This window comes from Microplitis mediator, chromosome 5, assembly GCF_029852145.1.
Source record: "Microplitis mediator isolate UGA2020A chromosome 5, iyMicMedi2.1, whole genome shotgun sequence".
NCBI classification, from domain to species: domain Eukaryota; kingdom Metazoa; phylum Arthropoda; class Insecta; order Hymenoptera; family Braconidae; genus Microplitis; species Microplitis mediator.
Genome location: NC_079973.1, coordinates 12926942 through 12948477, shown reverse-complemented (window position 1 = coordinate 12948477; position 21536 = coordinate 12926942). Strand labels below are relative to the sequence as shown.

Sequence of the window (21536 nt, the reverse complement as noted above, 5' to 3'; positions counted from 1 at the left end):
TTAACTGCTACTCAAACAACAACTTTTTAGGCTGGTCCGGTCATGGGCTCTCAATGGCTACTACTTTTTTTCGATTTTTGAAAATTAAAAAAAAATTTTTTTTCTCTATTTTATGAAATTTTATCACTGGTTTCTCTTTTTCAACGTATTTTGAAAAACTTCACGTTTATTTATTATTATAACAAGCATAGGAAATTAATAATAAAGAAAAAACTTTTATCCAAATAAAGAAAATATTTATTGCACACAGAAAAAAAGAATTTCTTGGCACAAGAATTTCTTACTCGCCCCGAGAAAATTTTTTCCTAGCCCAAGAAATGTTTTGCATTATGAATTGAAAACAGAAATTTTCTTAGGGCGAGAATGAATTTTCTCAGAGCAAGAAAAAACTTTTTGAGTCAATAAATTTTTTCTCGTCCCAAGAAAATTTTTGTGTTCAATTTATAATACAAAAAAATTCTTTCACCCAGAAATTATTTTTTTCTGTGCAGGAAGTTGTATTGAAAAAGAATCATTAGTCTTTATTAATTACAAATAATTTTCAATATAAATTGTTTAATAAAATTACAACACTTGTATTGTAATATTACTAAACTTAATGCATAATTTAAGCATAAAAATATATCGATTTGAAAAAAAAATTTTAACTTAAGATAAAAATATCAAAATAATTATTTACTTGGTGCAAGATAATTTTGATTTTCTGGATTTTTCTGGATTCGAGTTAACTGTTTTTTCTATGTAGTTATAATTTACAAAAACATCAGATAATTGTAAAATGTATTTGTAATCAACACTAAAAGTTGGAATTATTTTATAAAATATATAATATAAACCCGGGTCAAAAATAAAACTTGATTTAGACTTGGTTTACCAAGTCAAAATTTGGAGTCGTTTTTCACAAGACAAACTCGACTTTTTTTACGGAGGTATGAAATATATCAAGTTTTCGCCTTGGTTTAGACTTATTCGACTTAAAATGTAAGGCGAAAAAGTCTAAATCAAGTTGAAACTGACTTGATGTAGACTTATTTGACTTAAATTATAAGTCGAAAAAGTCAGAACTAAGGTGAAATAATTTTTATATATTAAGGCGAAAGTAAGGCAAATAAATGACTTTTTTTCGACTTGGTTTAGCAAGTCAAAAGTATGGTGAATGACTATCGTGCTCAAAGTAAAGACGAATAAGTTGAAACTAAGATGAAAAAGTTCAAAAAGTTGAAAAAATTAAATTTAAGTCGAAAAAGTCAAATGTTATCGCAAAGCGAGCCTGAATCAAGTTTTATTTTTGACCCGGGAAAATTAGGGTGTGCCGAAAAACAACATTTTTTTTTTTTGAGCACCACCAGAAATTGATGAAATATGTCAACATAAAAATTCTGTCAGAAGATCGGCTCTTAAATTCAAGTTTTAGAGGTAGCCCACCGCATTTTTCGATTTCCGATTTAAATAACATAGGAAAATTTTTTTTTTACAGTTTAGAATTTTATCACTCACCAGGTAATTAGTGTATCGGACAAATCAATGAATGCTTGTGTTGAAAATTGAACGCTCTACAAAAATAGTCTGTTATAATTTTTCGATAAATTTAATTTTTCGAAAGTTATTCGAGGTCAAAGTTGGAATCACAGGAAATTTTAGTATTATTTGACTTTTTCGGCGAAACTTTCAGACTTATCTTAAAATGTGATAGTCTCTTTTGTAAATCATTTCACTTCCTACAACTTATTTTTCACAAAGTAATACAGTTCACTTGAACCAAGAAAATTAATCTTGATACAAGAAATTTTTTTTAACGATTCAGAAAATTAAAATTTTTTTGCACGTAGTAAATAATTATCTTAAATCAAAATTTTTTTTTCCTTAAGTCAACATATTTTTATGCTTAAACAAAAAAAATTTTTACTTGTTTTAAGAGTTTTTTTTTCTAAATATGAAAGATATTTTTTTTATGAAAGATGTGTTAGTTTTTTGAAGCAATATTACATTTTTTTGTTTGAAGACAATAAATTTTCTCGGAATAAGTACTATTTTTTAAACGCAAAAATTTTTGTATGCTCCAACCATGAAAAAAATGCCTAAACTAACAGAAAAATAACTTGGGAGTAAAGTTATATATGGATATATGTAAGAGAGGGAAGTCACCGGTGCTATAAGCAGCAGCGGAAGTAATTCGATGCTCGCCACGAGATCGCGCCCACCAGTTGTAGTGTCCTTGGTAAGAAACTTATTTCAGAAGTGTTATATTCCAATGTTGGCAGCAATTTTGGCACGAGCACTCCTCTGTTATTTGACAGTGTGGTAAGTACTTTTTTCGATCGTTACATAAGTATTTATTATCAATGCTTCTATGAATAATTATTCATAGATATTAAACATAGACTTACAAAGAAAAAATTATTTCAATAAAAAGTACAGAGTCTCTACTATATGAACAGATGTTTAGTAAAAATGCAATAAGTTTTTAACACAGATACACAATATTTTTTACTGTGTAATTTATAAAATGTTTTAACTTATCACGTCAATTCTTTTCTGTATTATATTTTGGCAATGAGCGATTAATATTACACTATTACCCATTATTTTTATTTCTGCTCAAAATACTTTAATTGGATTCTAAGTGAACTTTTATCAAATCTTCCTTGTCGAACCACTTATAAATAACAATATGTGTTGTCATCATATATATTCCCCTACTTTTTTTTACGCTTGCGCAATTGACAAATATTCCGGAGTGGCCTTTTTAATTAGTCGCTTTCGATTATGGTGGGTGAAGACATAGAGGCACTTTAGCATCAGCACACTCGGCCTAAATGATGCTTGGGAAGGTGAAATATTTGCAAAAATTGGTCGAATCCAAGGGATCTCTACCCTCCATCTTTCTTTGAAAAAAGGAGGAAGCCAGCCCAGACAGCATTCAAGTCGGAATGACTGCTTTACGACATCTTTTTGAAGGCATCCTCAAGAAGTCTTATAATGACTCCTTAAAGGTGTCATTTTTAAGAACTCTTAATTAAGAGTTCTTGAAGACTCCATAAATAAGACCTCAGATTGTGACGTCTAAATGTATTCTTTTTTTTCACTTCTTCAAGAAGTCAAAATTAGGAGATCCTTAAGATGTCATTGGTAAATTCATATATAGTATACTGAGTATACTGAAGTCTTATTAGCGAAAGCAGAAAAAAGAACGCGTTCGCGGTTTTGATGATACAGTTCAAACATCGTATTAATAGTATATTGTACAACTAGTGCGGTAAGTTGTCGATTGCCCACGAGAGCGAAGTTGAGCGCACGAACGAAGTGAGTGCGCCCATTCGCTCGAGTGGGTAATCGACAACACCGCACGAATTGAACACAGTTTTTTTTATCATTAATGCAATATAAGTACTATCTTAGTGCTCGCTGTTTTATTCTCCAAGTAGCTTTTTGCTGATTCAACTGTTGCCACGACATTTTTGTGGATTAAACGATAATCTGCATGCGACAAGAAGTAAATTTGAGTGCGACAAGTTTACTTGTCGCACTCAAATTTACTTGTCGCACGCAGATAATCGTTTAACGCACACAAATGTCGTGGATACAGTTGAATGGGCAAACAGCTATTTGGCGAACAAAAGAGCGTGCGCCAAGATAGCACTTATATTGCATGAATGATAAAAACGTATATTATTAAACGTATATATTAAAGTATATTATTACCGCACTGAGAAAAAATTTCTCTTTGGACAATTAAATTGGTTTTGTTGAATTCTATTAAACTAAAATTTATTTGGGACAACTAAATTTTATTACGTCAATATAATCTATATATTATCATTTTTAACAAATGATTTAATAGACTCTATTTGGTTGACATTAATATTTCTCTCTCTAAGATAATAAAATCATATGGTAGAGTTAAGAAAATATTTATTTAATGGACAACTAAACTATTTTGTAGTCCCAACAAATCCAAATATTAGAGCAAAATAGTATTATATTAACTCAAATAAATATTCATTAGACACAAAAAAATATATTTGTTTAGAGTAAATATATATATTTGTTCGAGGTTAATAAATATATATTTGAACCTAATGATTATTGATTTAAAAGTTATGGTGTTAGGCAGCAGCAGCTGGAGTAGTTCGGTGCTCGCCACTAGATCGCGCCCACCATTTGTGGTGTCCCTGGTAAGATACTTATTTTAGAGTTTATATATTCCGAGCTTAAAGCATTTATATAAATTTTTGATAGTAATATAGGGGTATACAGTATTACACTATGATATTAATGTTTAATATTAATATTTGTCCCGAACAATTTTTGTTATAGTACGAAAACAATGGGAATTTTTCCAATTTTACTTGGGGAAAATTCTTTTGTTGGCATTGTAAATTTTACTATGTCAACATGTGAATTGTAACTATGTCACATGGTAAATTTTGCTTTGTTACATAGGAATTATTCCTATATTGACGATGTAAATTTTCCTATTTCAACATTGGAAAAATAACTATGTAATATAGGAACAATTTCAATGTTAACATGGAAATTTTCCCGCTATAGAAGGCAATGGGAATTATTCTTATCAGAAAAGATCGTGGAGGCAACTTAGTCTCCTGAGAGCCCGGGTCAAAAAAAAATCTTAAATTTGACTTGATTTAACTTAATTTTCTTTGAAGTCGTCGATATGCCGACAACTGCACGGAAAAAAATGAACTATATAATTTAAGAACGACAAGTAAAAAAATGATAAAGTGATCAGTAAATACTATCATTCTAAATAGTAATTTTTTTATTTATGATTAAAAAACGTGAATGATTACAAGATAAGTATGAAAATTTATTGTCTATGCAAGAAAAATTACTCTTTGTACTTTAAAAATCGTAACTGATACTTAGAAAATTGACGACACGTATGATAAAATTTATTATTTGGAATGTTAAAATTCCCCATATTGATACCCGGGTTCCGGGTTATACTTTCAAACATTAATTTTTAAAGTTTATATTTTTCCGTGTGTATTCCACATTTTAACTTTTTTGACTTAGATTAGACTTTTTTTGACTTAAATTGTTTAGTTTCCTTTAATTTAACTTTTTTTGGCTTAAATTATTTCATTGACTTAAATTTGACTTATTTTGTCTTAAAAAAACAACTTGTTATCGATTCGTAATCTAGTTCTATATTTGACTTAATTTTAACTTAAAAATTAAGTCAAATCGAATGTGGTTTTTATACTTATTCATTAATTAAACTAATCTAAAATTAAAACTCAATTTTAATTATACCAAATTTTTTAAAAATTATTTCTGATTAAATTAAAATTGTTATAAAAAAAATTTTTCATGCAATTTTTTTTTTTATTCTGTTCCTGAAGAATTTGTATAAGCTCTTGTTTACAATATCATTCATTTTCATATTGATTAACCAATTCTGCAATAAACGTTTTATTACCTGTATTAATATAAAAACATACCGATAGTAAATTTTCGACAGGAATCGCAAATACATTTTCAGTTACAATGAATTCATATAAGTGTGATAGTTGGAGAAGTCTGACAGGCTCTTTGAAAGGTTTTGTTTGCAGAAGAGTTATTATTGCGAAATGATGGCCAAGGCACTTACAATTACTAATTTTTTGACAATCGCATATTTTATCAATAATTTTTATAAAAGAATGAAGAAGACCAAAACGTTTTTCATTCAAGTATTTAAATGCTACATAAGAAGAATTATTTTTAATGTTTCTTTATAATTTTTTGATATAAACAATATACCATTTAATAATAATCGAAAATATTCTAAACCATAAACACCTCGAATAATTATTACTATCATTAATTATATGTTACTAATTGTAAGTATTGTTTAAAATTGCGTTGTAACTGTCTAATTTGGTTTTATTCTGACTTTAATGTAACTTTTTTTAACTTACATCTAAGTAAAATGTATTAAAATCGACGCAATTCTGACTTGAATGTGACTTTTTTTAACTTAAATCTAAGTAAAATGTTTTTAAATCGACGCAATTCTGACTTGAATGTGACTTTTTTTTGTCTTAAATCTAAAAGAAATAGAGTCAAACTGAACCAGTTTTGACTTAAACGTGACTTATTTTGTCTTAAATCGATCCTAACTAAGCCAGAAAAAGTCAAATCTAAGTCAAGTGTTATGGAAATTTTACACTGACTAAAAAAATTAACGTAGGTGAAATTTGAAGGATTTTGACTTAAATTTTAAGTCATAATTAAGATTTTTTTTCGACCCGGGAGGTTTGTTAGTGGAAGACCATTCCCGGACAACTTAAGGAAACTCGATTACCCCGAGTCCGACTAGGACCAAAGTAAACGAATTTTTTTATCTCTTGGAGGTTTGGGTGCAGGGTTGGGCAAAAATAGCATTTTCATCACTATTTTTCGCTTAAATAATTAATTTTTCAATTAATTAATAATTAATTAAAAATTATTACGAATTATTTCAGAAAATTAGTATTTTTTAAACTTATTTTATTAAATATCTTGAAATAAAAAATTAGAGTATTGATAATTTCAATTAAAAGAAAAATTAAAATTATCTGAAAAAGAAATTTCAATTGCCGAAAAATTCAACCATTATTCATTTTATAATTAATAATTATGAGAGTATTTATCATTTTCTTCACAAAAATTTCTAATTTTTAGAATAATTTCATACTCATATCTGATAATTATTCAATTGACAAACAATTAGATGATTTTTTTTCAATAATTTTAATTTTCTTGAAAATTAGGATCAAATTTTCCCCAATTATTAATTTTCAAAAAAGTAAAAATTATTTGTTTATAATTACTAATTATTTCAAAAATTAAAAAAATATTACTTTTAATTATTTATTTAAAAATTATTAGCAAATTTCTGTGTCTAAATATTAATTAATCAAATAATCAGGAAATAATTGTTCTCTAATTATTGATGTTTAAAATAATTAGAATATATTTTTCCTCTAATTACTCATTTCCAGAATAATTACACCGTAAGAAATTTTCGGAGTGAGTACGGAGTAATTTGGGAGTGAATACAAAAGAGATCTTATTCACTTAACTGACTTCCCTTAGTAGTGAAATTCACTCCAAAGGGAAGTTTTTAAATAATCGTTACGAAAAAAAACTTCACGCAATAGATTTTTTTAAATACTTCGAATAGAAATTGAGAAATTTTGCGGTTATCGTCGATCAGTGCAAGGAAGTCCACATTAACTTTGAAAATCAATAACTCGGAAAAAAATAATCATACAGAGAACCAATGTTGAGTTTTAAAAGCTTCAAAAAATTCTCTATAAGCTCTTATAGATAAGTGATTTTTTAAAAACAATTAAAAATTACCGAATAAACAATTCTTAAATATTCATTCACTTTGTTTAATATAAAAATTTTCATTATCAGCCATAATGAAAATACAGTAAAGGGAAATCAATAAAAACAAAAAACCATGAAACAATTTTGTGTTAGTTTAATAAAGACAAAATATAATAACTTTTTTATGGAATTGTATACATTAGGCGGTATTAAAAAATATCTATTGTTTTTTTTTTTCAACAAGTACTCTGAAAATATTGTTAGGTATACCGAAAAAATGTCCTTGTTGAAACGACAGCTCTTAATTTTAATATTAAGCGGTGCCTTATTGCGATTATCTATTTACCATTTGATTAACATAGAAATTTTTTTTTTTTTAGAGCTTGGAATTTTATTACTCATTAGTGAATTAAAGTATTGGAAAAATCAATAGACATTTCCGTTGGAAATTAAACGCTCTACAAAAAAATTTTCTTATCATTATTCGGTAAATTTAATTTCTCAAAAGTTATTTAAGGTCAAAGTTGAATTTATAGTAAATTTTACTACTATTTGACTTTTTCGGCAATACTATGAGACTTATCACAAAATGTTACTGGTCTTTTTTTGTAGATCATTTTATTTCCTACAAATTATTTTCATTGAAGTTCCTAAAATTTTAAAAGTTCTTTAGTTACTTGCATTTAAAAGTATGTAATTAAAATCGGCTAGAATCGATTCTTTGGAATAAACAGACATTTAAATGCAAATACCTAACGAACTTTTAGAAATTTTGAAAACTTTGTAAGTAATGAGTTGTAGGAAATGAAATGATTTACAAAAAAAGTCCTGTAACATTTTACAATAAGTCTGATAGTTTTACAGAAAAATTTGAATAGAAGTAAAATTTACTATTAATCAAACTTTGACCTTGAATAACTTTTGAAAAATTAAAGTTATCGAAAAATTATAAGAGACCTTTATTGTAGAGCGTTCAATTTCCAACAAAAGCGTTTGTTCATTTTTCCTTATAACTTATAAACAATTTTTATTTATAAAATTTTGGGGGTACCCCGTTTTGCCTACCCTACCCCCTCTTGCCCCCCTTCCCCTATTTTGAATGGAAAAACTTCAAAATCAAATGTAAAGTATTCAAAACTAAAATTAAGAGCGGAAACTTTCAGAGAATTTTTTTTCAATGTTTTCAACTATATTTCAAAGTGGAAGCAAAAAAAATAAATATTCGTTCTAAATGGACCACTCTAAGATATATCGGTAATTAAACATATATACGTTTCGTATCAATCAAGCGTGATCAGGTCTGATCCTGTATAGACTTATACATAACTATGTACGAGTTTATATCAGTCGTGTCTGATCAGATCAAAATATATTATAAAATTAAATATTCTACATTTTTTATGACATTTAATAAAATTTTACAACATATTTCCTCACATTAGATGCATTCATAGGATCCAATTTTGTAAAGATGTATAAAATGATATAAAATGTTATTTTTTTTCGCATCTTTAGTTACTTTAAACAAATGTTTATTTTTCTTCTGATCATCAAATACTTTTATAGTAATTTGAAATCAACAATTTTGGCTTAAAATCTTATATTCTCCATTTATTTCACAGAATAATTGCAAAGTATTTTGTGTACATATTGAACAGAATAGGAAATACCAACGCGATATGGAAATTTTGTCTTGTAATTAAAGAAGGACACACTTAATTTCAAGTGGACGATAAAAAACACCCAAATTGGGTGTCCCCGTATCAAATCCCCATGTAAAGAATTGTTAAATAAAGTTTTGTTTATTACTTGTTTAAGCCTGTGTCTATTTTGGGAAACCCCTTTTCAACCCTGGACTCCGGCGAGTTAATTCCAAGCAAAGGGGTAGCGGTTCTTTTAATTTCTGATTTCCGATTTGTTGTATATTTAAATTTAAACTAATTTTACCCGTTACAAATTTCTGATCGATCTTATTACCTGGCCATTCCGCCGTAAGTATGGAAAGAATAATTTCCGTCGCCCTCTATCGCCGTTCGCGTAAGCATGGTGAAAAAAAAAATATTCTGTCCGTAATCGCTCATTATCTCGCATTATCCCTTTATTCGCTCGTTCGCCGTCGCGAGTAGTTAGCTCGGCCGGCCAAATTCCCAGTATTTGATATTGACTTAAACTCTTAAACGCATTCTTTTTCTTTCATTTTCACATTTACATTCGATTAAATTATTTTTTTCCAATTCCCTTTGATTTTATCGTTCGGGACTTGAAAGAATTTTAACCTTTCACATTATATTTCATTTATTTCGTCTTCTTTCACAATTCTTTCAATCTCTTAATTCTTTAAAAGATTCAGAATTATTTTACTTGGTCGCGCATTCATATTTCCACATCGTACACTCCCATAAATGTAATATCGCAATAATCTTTTATATGTTATGCTATATTGTACTAAGGGATAGCCACGAGAAGCTTCGACTTCATGGCCAATTAAATAAACAATAATAATAATAATAATAATAATAATAATAATCTGAATAGGAATAAGCATAGTCATAATAATATTAATAAATTATATAGTAGTAATAATAGTAATAGTATTGATAGCATAAGAAAAATCACAATAATCGCAGTAATAATAACAATAGTAATACATATGGGGCATTCCATGCCAAATCACCGAGGTTTCGGCCCGACCCCCTTCGATTTCGCTGAAAATTTTTTATCATTTTCTAACCTACCAAAGACATTTTCCTGAATTTTTCCAGATTTTTTTACCCAACTCAAAAAAAGTTACGAATTTTTGAAAAAAAAACGCTCTTTTTTTTTTTTAAATTGCTGTAACTTTGACACAAATTTACCTTTTGGCACTTTTTTTTTTGAAAAATTTTGTTTTTAATTGTAGTTTTCAGAAAAAAATACAAAAAATTTTCCGGAAGTCACGATATATAGAATATTTCAATTTTTTCAATGAAACCGTAATTTTTTCAAAGTCGGAAACCTTCGATTCTCAATTTTTTTGTCTAAAAAAAAACTTCAACCAAGACAGTATTTAACCCCGCCATTCCCATTTTGTGCCGACTTTCCTTTATATTTTTTTTTTTTCGATTAAAATTAAAAAAATTTCTAAATTTAGCTTATTTTTTATGACTTTGCGCTGAAGTTTCTTTGGATTGTTTTTAAAAGCTCAGAAGTTGAATAAAATTGGACAATAACAACCGTAAAGTGTATTAGGGGCAAGAATTGATTTTTTCGGAAGAAAATTCCCAATTTTTAAATACAGTGAAACCTAAACCTACAATTAACCTTTTGACTAAGACAATTTATAGATAAACTCAGAAAAATATCGATAGCCTTATAGACAATTTTAGATCAAACTGAACGGAATATAGTATAGTACCGGATATCTCAACTGGTAGAGCACTCTGCGCGATACCGACATGGTCGAGGTTCGATTCTCAGTTCGGGTTATCGATATTTTTCTGAGTTTATCTATGAATTGCCTTAGTGAGAAGGTTAATTGTAGGTTTAGGTTTCACTGTATTTAAAAATTGGGAATTTTCTTCCGAAAAAATCAATTCTTGCCCCTAATACACTTTACGGTTGTTATTGTCCAATTTTATTCAACTTCTGAGCTTTTAAAAACAATCCAAAGAAACTTCAGCGCAAAGTCATAAGAAATAAGCTGAATTTAGAAATTTTTTTAATTTTAATCGAAAAAAAAAAAAATATAAAGGAAAGTCGGCACAAAATGGGAATGGCGGGGTTAAATACTGTCTCGGTTGAAGTTTTTTTTGAGACAAAAAAATTGAGAATCGAAGGTTTCCGACTTCGAAAAAATTACGGTTTTATTGAAAAAATTGAAATATTTTATATATCGTGACCTCCGGAAAATTTTTTGTATTTTTTTCTGAAAACTACAATTAAAAACAAAATTTTTCAAAAAAAAAAAAGTGCCAAAAGGTAAATTTGTGTCAAAGTTACAGCAATTTTAAAAAAAAAAGAGCGTTTTTTTTTCAAAAATTCGTAACTTTTTTTGAGTTGGGTAAAAAAATCTGGAAAAATTCAGGAAAATGTCTTTGGTAGGTTAGGAAATGATAAAAAATTTTCAGCGAAATCGAAGGGGGTCGGGCCGAAACCTCGGTGATTTGGCATGGAATGCCCCATATAGTTATAATAATAGTAATAATCACCCTAGTCATTAATAATAGTCATGATAATAATAATAAGTAGTTATAATAGTAAATCACATAAGTAATAGTCATAGTAATAATAAACATAAGTAACTACTAGTAATAATAATAATAATCATAGTAATACGTAAATCACAATAGCAATTAGTCGTATTAATAATAGTAATAGCAAATACATTTGTATAATACCATTTTTGTGGGTTAAAAAATAAATCGATTAAAACTGGTCAGACAAAATAAAGGCCGTGTGTTGAATTTACACACAAGGGTAAATAATGAAACACTAAAATTTTAACACCTAGACAAATAATTTTTTATTGTGAAAAATAAAATTTTAGTAAGTCAAGTACTTAATTTTATTGAATGCATTTTTTTTAAGCTCTACAACTCAAAATAAGTTTACATATGATTCTACAATTTATAGAATAAGCGGATAAGTTTTTACTTTTATTTCTTATTTTTCGTTATGTAGTGCTCTTCACCAACCATGCGTTCTATCAACGTTCTTCAGACATTCTGCCATTTAGATAACATAAACCCAAATCACCGAATAGTTCGCAGTGATATAGTATGCAGCAATCTTTGGGTTTCGACGGGTCACACTGAAACGGAGAATAAATTGAATATATAGCTGTATATTTAATAACCGAATGAAAAAATTTATGTAACATCTATAGTACTGTAAAAAAAACTTCCTGACGTCTAACTAGACTTGATCAGCTCATGAAATTGATTAGAACACTCTTTTTTTGACATTAAAATGGAAATAACTAAAAAACAACGCGAAATTTTATAAAACTTTGAAAAGATCTCATAACATTTTGTGATGTCTAGTAGTTTCGCAGGAAAAGTAAAAAGATCTCGAAATTCCCTATAAATTTCAGATCAAACTCCTATAACTTTTGGACAGATAAATTCGTAAAAAAATGATAAGCGACTTTTTCGTAGAGCGTCCCGACTAGAATTTTTCATAAGGGTCTGACGAGGTCCTTATCGGGTTAACCTTATTTCAAATAAGGTCCCGATCAGGGTATCCTGACGAGGATTCTGATATGGATGTAACGCTTAAGACCCATGAGGTCCTTATCGGGATTGCCTTATCAGGACCTTACCAGGATATCCTCATCTCGCCCTTATCAGGATTACCTTATCAGGTCCTTACCAGGATATCCTCATCAAATCCTTATCAGGATTACCTTATTAGTAATTATTTGAAAAAAAATATTAAATTGCAAACAATAAATAAGAGAATTTTAATTCGATCGAGAATGTTATTTATTGTATTGAGAGCATTAATTAGAGGAACTAAACATATTTTTTATTGATGAAAAATCCCGATAACTGCTGGGCTCGAACCTGTGTCATTTCGATTCAAAGTCCTCGATGCTATCCACTGGGCTGACATACACAAGTGATCTTGAAAGTGTAAATATAATATTCATTATGATGTCAAAGAATAACTGATAACGAGGTAAAAAATCTGTGCTACAATGATTGACGTGATTTTTATATAATATTCTTTTGTACTTTTTTAAATTTTTAGCCTGTAAATAAAATTTTTAAAGGGATGAGATAACTATTTTTTGAATAAAGATATCCAGATAAGGTCCTGATCAGGAACTCGTCAGGTTAACCCGATGACAAATAACTTTTTTTCGAATAAGAATATCCTGACGAGGCCCTGATCAGGAACTCGTCAGGTTAACCCGATGACAAATAACTTTTTTTTGAATAAGAATATCCTGACGAGGCCCTGATCAGGAACTTGTCAGGTTAACCCGATGATAAATTACTTTTTTTTGAATAAGGATATCCTGGCGAGGTCCTGATCAGGACTTCGTCAGGTTGACCCGATAGCAAATAACTTTTTTTTGGATAGGGATATCCTGACGAGGTCCTGACAAGGAACTTGTCAGGTTTGCCCTAATAAGGCAAACCTTATATTAACCTGATAAGGTCCTTATGGTACTTCAGGCGAATCAGGAAGAAATTCTAGTCGGGGTTTAATTCCCTATAGAAAAATGTGTCGTGAGCTTATCTGTACAAAGAGCCATTACCGAGGTATAAAACTACAAATTTACAATTTTTTTCCCTTATTTCGACGATAAGTAAGCGGGAAATCGAAAAATAACGAAGAGGCATCTCTTAATATTAATATTAAAAGCTCAAATTGTAGCAGAGTTTTTTTTTGTCATCATCTTTAACAATATTGTCACGGCAACTACAGACAAAAAAATCGGTCTGTCAGTTGACCCTACGGGCCAGCCCCACAACTTCCCGCTGTTTTCGAGCTCAACGAGCTCGAAAACATTATTGTGAGTACATTTTTGAGCTCGAAGAGCTCGAAAATACGTTTGTATGCTGTTGTTTTCGAAAAAAAAAACGTTTTTCACCATTTTTTCTCCAACGATATCTCTTGAAGGAATGAACCGATTTTGATGGTTGAGGTGGCATTCGACGCGGCTTATAAAGCTCTAGAGCCCAGTCCATTTTGGAATTAATCCATCGAGCACATTAAAAGTTATCAAAAAAAAAACATTTTCGAAAAAACTTTATTTTTGGAATATCTCTGAGTAGTTAAACAGGGAGGATTCAGGCTCCAAGAATAAAAACAGTGTCCTACTTTACCGACCTAGGATAAGTACCTAGTGTCGGCAATGTAGATTTATTTTTATCGATATTTGAGCCTGATGATGGTAATGTAGATTTGTTTTTATCGATATTTGGGCCTAATGATGGTAATATAGATTTGATTTTATCGATATTTGGGCCTGATGATGGTAATGTGGATTTGATTTTATCGATATTTGAGGCCTTTCGCGTTGTTGATGATAATGTAGATTTATTTTATCGATATTTGAGGCCTTTTTCATTATTTATGGTAATGTAGATTTATTCTATCGACATTTTGGGGTCTGTTTCTTATTGATGATAATTTAGATTTGGTGGGGGCTTGATCATGATAATGCCGACTTGGTTGAGGCCCAACCATGGTAATGCAGATTTTGACTGGAACCTGGTCATGGTAATGCAGGTTTTGTTCCGGGGGGTCTGTTTTCTCTTATCGATAAGAGTAGATTTTGAGGACTTAGTGGATAAATAAGGACTTTTTACTACATATTTTTTTACTGCTTTAAGCAGAATTGGGAAGGGGGCTTGGTAAGACGTCGAACATTCGAGAATGTTCTCGAATTTTCCACGCACATATTGGTGGGGGGGTTTATTTTTCAATCCTGATTATCCTAAATTTTTAATGGCTGTAAGGGGGTGGGTTATGGGCAAAAATTTGAAAGTTTTTCCAAGAATATTTTTATTATATTAGAAGTAGGGGTTGATCTAACCGGTTTTGGACCAATCATTTTTGTACTTTGTATTCCCAAATTATTTTTTATTTAAAAATCCCCACAAAGAGCATTTTTTAAGTGGGGATCATCAATATAAAAACTTGAGTTTTTGTCATAATCCGCACAGTTATTTAGAGATTTTGTTCTGTGAGAAGTGTACTATAAAGTCGTGTTCAACAGGTAAGATTTTTTTAATTGTAAAACTGTTAAATATATTCAAAATTTGATAACTTAAAATTAATATTTGGAATACTTGCTTAGCGAATAATAGATCTCTCAAAAGTAAACGAGGCCATCAAATTACCCATATTTTTACCAACCAAAAAGCTGAATGAATTGGAAAGAGATGGAGATTATCAAATAACTGCTTTCAAAAATGCCAATACCAAATTCGGATTAAGAGTAGTTGCAACAATCAATGAAGAATTCAATGTATTTTTGCCAAAAAGGACGTCAGCATTGATAACGAAGAATCCTAATTATTTCGAACAGTTGCTCAACCCCATACCATATCATAAGCTTTACCTCACGTACTTTGGTGGTAAATATAATGACTTTGAAATGGCTTATCGTGATTAATATATGACCAGTCATCATTATTTCCAAATATTAGATAAATTGGATAGTTAAAAGTTATTTTTATAGATAATTTAAACTATTAAAACTTATAGCAATGTTAAAAATATATATTTTTTTTTTAATTCGATCAAAAAAAAAAAATCTTAATGTACTTTTACGGAAATGTATGTATGTATGTATGTATAAATTATGAAATAAAAACAACATTTAATTAAAGTATCCTTTTTTTTTTTTCAATCAAAAATCTTAATATACTTTACAAAAAATGTATCTATAAATTAAGAATAAAAAAAATCTTTAAATTATTCACTATTTAGTAATTGGTCTATGAAAATAATATAAAAACAAATGTTTATCGCAGCCGTAAAAGAATTCAGATATTTTTGAAAACTTCCGCCGCCTGTTTATGCAATCTGTAAAATACATTGTACAATAGCGAACCTTTTATCTATGTATTTATTATTTTAAAGGATCTTACATAAATTATTAATACAATATACATATTTGCTCAAAAAACTTTATCTTGGAAAAATTTTATATATTTTATGCTAATTTTGTTCATTGAGGCCTTAAAAGAATTAAGATATTTTTGAAAACTTAAGCCGCCTATTTATGCAATCTGTAAAATACATTATGCAATAGCAGACCTTTATATATATATATATATATATATATATATATATATATATATATATATATATATATATATATATATATATATATATATGTATTTATTATTTTATGGGATTGTAGATAAATTTTTGAAAAAATATACGTATTTGCTCAAAACTTTATCTTGGAAAATTTTATATATTTATTCTAATTTTGTTTATTACCACCATAAAAGGATTAAGATACTTTTGAAAACTTCTGCCGCCTGTTTATGCAATTTGTAAAATACATTATGCAATAGCAAACCTTTATGTGTGTATTTATTATTTTAAAGGATCTTACATAAATTATTGACAAAATATACGTATTTGCTCAAAACTTTATCTTGGGAAAATTTTATATATTTTATGCTAATTTTGTTTTATCGCAACCTTTAAAGGATTAAAATACTTTTAAAAACCACCGCTATCTAGTTAGGCAATCTGTAAAAATACATTATGCAATAATAAACCTAAATATATATTCATTATTTTAAAAGTTTTCAAATTTTTTATATTTACTCAGCTGAAAAAACTAAAATTATTTTAAAAATTTATATTTTATATATTCACACGGTTTTAGAAAAATTTTTTCTCGGAAAAATGATCCTAAATCTTAAAAATTCAAGGAAAATTTTTATCTTTTCGTAGGCGGTTTTTCTTTGATGGATTTTATATAAAAAGAGGTGTTTTTGGAGATGATGTATCAGTTCATTTCTGCTCATCATAAGACGAGTTTGGTATAATTCTGTTTTACGAAAAAATCTTTATTTTTCAACTATGGCGATACAATTATATTCCAACGTAGTGAATACAATTGCTCAAACATATGAAGATCTTTTAACACACAACCCTATAAGTAAAGATATGAGTATTAGAGCTTGTAATGTTTGTAGTGATACTATCATATCATTTAATAATATCCTATTAAATCCGCGAGTAAGTGTTCAAGAGAGACGGTGTATACAAGCAAATATTACACTATTACATTCTTATTATGAGAAGTTTCTACGATTAAGTGAGCAAGTGGTTGGTGGAGATTTGAATTCTAAAAATTTAATTCAGTGGCGCGATATGGAAAACGCTTTTCAGAATCGTATAACAACTGGCTGCATTGTAAATATTGGCCATATTGATTTAAGAACATTTCTGCATGATGCAAAAAGTTTAACAGTTAATAAAATTCAAGAAAATATGCAGAGGATTGGAAATCTTAAAGTCAGCACCACTTTAATGTGCAAATTTGAAAATGTTAAGAGTGAATTGACCATTGAGGAAACAAAGGCATTTCAAACTCAAAGTAATGAGATATTAATAACAACAGATCTCGACAACTGGTTTGCCAGTAGTGTGTATGATGTTTTATTGAAGAAAGTTGAAGAGTTTAATCAAAAAGATTCAGGGTGGAGCTTAGTGGAAGTGATAAACTTAACTATTAACATCTCTAGATATGCCCTATTGAGAGCTGGCTTATCAACGTTTGTCACTTTGCCTAAAGATATACAATATAAAAAAGCTGTCATCAACATCCAAAATAACGATGAATTTTGTTTTCTTTGGTGCGTAACTGCTGCAGTATATGGTGCTGAAACTACTCGCCCAGAAAGGACATCATCATATCCGCATTTTAGTACACTTTTTAATTATAAGGGTATTCAATTTCCTATAACTCTCAAAGACATTCCAAAATTTGAAAAGTTGAATAACTTGAAGATAAATGTTTACGGACTTGAATCGCAGTTAATCAAGAATGAAGAAGAAGAAGATGCAGCATCTAGTGTAATAGCGCCATTATACTTGAGTACTAATTATCAATGTAAGAAACCTATAATTTATTTATTAATGATTGAAGCTAATAATAATATTAATAATAATAATAATAATAATAATAATAATAATAATAATAATAATAATAATAATAATAATAATAATAATAATAATAATAATAATAATAATAATAATAATAATAATAATAATAATAATAATAATAATAATAATAATAATAATAATAATAATAATAATAATAATAATAATAATAATAATAATAATAATAATAATAATAATAATAATAATAATAATAATAATAATAATAATAATAATAATAATAATAATAATAATAATAATAATAATAATAATAATAATAATAATAATAATAATAATAATAATAATAATAATAATAATAATAATAATCTTAATAATGATAATCTTAAGAACTATAGACCGATTTTCCATTTCACTTTAATAAAAAATTTATCACGTTTAGTAAAAAGCCAAATATCAAAAAGTAAAAGTAAATTATGGTTTTGTGAGAGATGCTTGTGTCATTTTAGATATGAAAATTCTCTAGAAAAACATAAATTAGACTGTATTAAATATAATAAGATTAGAATGAGTTTGCCTGACAAAGAAAATAAAATATTGAAATTTAAAAATTTTAAATATAAAGATCCTGTTTCATTTGTTGTCTACGCCGATTTAGAATGCACTCTTGAATCTGATAATGGTACTGAAAAACACGTTCCTTATAGTATAGCTTATTATGTCTTGTGTAATTATGATTCTTCGTTATCAAAGTTTGAGCTCAAACGCTCTTCTGATTGTATTGAATGGTTTATTAAGGAGTTGGAAATTTTGGGAAGAAAAGTTGATTTTAAACTCAAAAACCCTATACCTATGGAATCACTCAATACTGATGAAAAAAGATATCATAATGAAACAAAAGATTGTCATATTTGTGGGAAAATAATCGATTCTAATGCTAATAAATGTCGTGATCATTGTCATTTCACCGGAAAATATCGCGGACCTGCGAATAATTCATGTAATCTAAATTACAAACAATCTCACAAAATACCTATTATTTTTCATAACTTAACAGGTTACGACTCGCATTTTATTATTAAATCATTAGTCACAGGTTTTGAAGGTTCAGTTACTGTTTTACCCATTAATAAAGAACGTTATATATCTTTTACAAAGTCTATTAAAAATACATTAGTTGAATTGCGTTTTATTGACTCATTTCGATTTATGGCATCTGGTCTTGAGAAACTAGCATCATATCTTACAGATAATGACAAACAAATTACACGAATGTATTACTCTGATCATGAGCAGTTTAGTTTAGCCACTCGTAAAGGAGTATTTCCGTATGAGTACATAGATTCAATAGTAAAGTTAAATGAAGATAAATTACCTCAAAAATCATTTTTTTACTCCAAACTAAATGGTAATAATATATCTGACGAAGATTATGATCATGCAAAATTAGTTTGGAGTAAATTTAACATCAAAACACTTGGTGAATATTCTGATTTGTATTTAAAAACCGATGTGTTATTATTAACTGATATTTTTGAAAATTTTCGACGTAGTTGTTACAATACTTATAATTTAGATCCCCTTCATTATTATACAGCACCAGGATTAGCCTTTGATGCTATGTTAAAGCTTACTGGTATTCAATTAGAACTGCTAGATGATGCTGAAATGGTATTATTTATAGAAAAAGGTATAAGAGGTGGTGTATCACAGTGCACGAATCGTCATGCTGTGGCTAATAATCGATTTATGGGTGATGACTTTAATCCGAATGAACCTGAATCTTATTTAATGTATTTTGATGTGAATAATTTATATGGAGCTGCAATGAGTATGCCCTTACCGTATAAGTCATTCAAATGGGTAGACAATATAACTGTAGACAATATAGATAGTATTTTTAATTCGAACGAATCAAAAGGTTATATACTAGAGGTAGATTTAGAATATCCGATAGAGCTTCATGATCAGCATAAAGATCTACCATTATGTCCTGAGCATTTTGTACCACCAAACAGCAAGCAATCTAAATTAATTACTACTTTATATTCAAAATAAAGATATGTTATTCATTATAAGAATTTACAGCAGTGTATTCAGTTAGGTATGAAACTCGTAAGAGTTCATCGTGTTCTAAGCTTCGAACAATCAGCTTGGTTACAGCCATGCATTGATAAAAATACTGATTGTCGTAAAAATGCTAAGAATGAATTTGAAAAAAACTTTTTTAAGCTTATGAATAATGCGGTATTTGGAAAAACAATGGAAAATGTTAGAAAACATAAAGAAATTAGAATAGTAACAGAATGGACAGGACGTTATGGTGCAAAATCTCTAATTTCTAAACCTAACTTTCATAGTTTAACTGTTTTTGGCGAAGACATGGTAATAATTGAATTAAAAAACGTTCATGTACATTTTACAAAGCCTATCTATATTGGATTCAGTATACTTGACTTAGCTAAAACATTCATCTATGATTTCCATTATAATTATGTAAAGAAAAATTTTGATAATGAGACCTCAAAATTAATGTATACAGATACTGATAGTCTTATTTATCATTTTACAGTACCTAATATCTACGAAATTATTAAACGCGACATTCATAAATTTGATACATCTGATTATTCTCCAAATAATGTATATAATATTCCATTAAAAAATAAAAAAGTAATAGGTCTAATGAAAGATGAAACTAATGGTAAAATTATAGAGGAATTTGTAGGTTTACGAGCTAAGCTTTATACATATAGAAAATATAAAGATAATAGAGTTGAAAAAAGAGCCAAAGGGGTTAAAAGTTCAACTTTAAGAAGGATTGAGTTTGATGATTTTAAAAAATGTCTTTTAGAACATTGTAACGTTGTAGAAAAGGAATGGCTAATTAAAAGTGATAAACATATTGTTAAGACAGTTTTACAACAAAAATTAGCATTAAGTTGGAATGATGATAAAAGACGTCTACTTGAGAATTCGACAGATACCCTACCATGGGGGTATATGGAAGTAGATAAAAATAATGTATAATCATTAATATTAATACTCATAAATTAAAAACATTGTAAAAATAATAATAAAAAATAAACTTGTAAAATAATAATAAAAAATAAATAATACATTTATATTGAAAAAAGATTTTTATTTATTTATTCATTAAAGTACATCGCATATAAAAATCATCTTAAAAATGAAGTTTTTTCATAAATCTGATTTGTCTACCCAGCTATTATGTGAGCTATCAAATCCCAACCACTTTACAAAATATTTACCCCCACGCCTTTTTACTATTTTTTCTACAAGGTAGATATCAGGGTATTTGACTTTACTAAGCTCTTCGTTGTAAAATCCACCTTCGATAGATTGGTTTTGATAATCAATAAGCTTATACGTTGTTGGATTAGTATTTTGCACGCTTTTTATTGTGAATATTTCTGTAGTCCAGTTTGGTGTATAACCTTTTTCGAAAACGTGCTTGTATTTGTTTATTCGCACTTTATCGCCAACTTTAAACTTGCTTTTCTTTTTATTCAACGGCTGATGGATTTGAAGGGGTTTGTAAATCTTCTTGAATAGTTGTTTTTCATTTTCAGCCGTTACATCAATGGGCTTCATTTTGATTGTGCGATGTT

At 28.3% G+C, this 21536-nt stretch overlaps 1 protein-coding gene across 3 annotated transcripts in view; it reads left to right on the top strand.

The window, feature by feature from the left end:
• The window catches only part of LOC130668636 (PDZ and LIM domain protein 3), a 129026-nt gene that overhangs the window by 86769 nt on the left and 20721 nt on the right, over positions 1–21536 (top strand). The gene's annotated exons all lie outside the window — the stretch shown is intronic.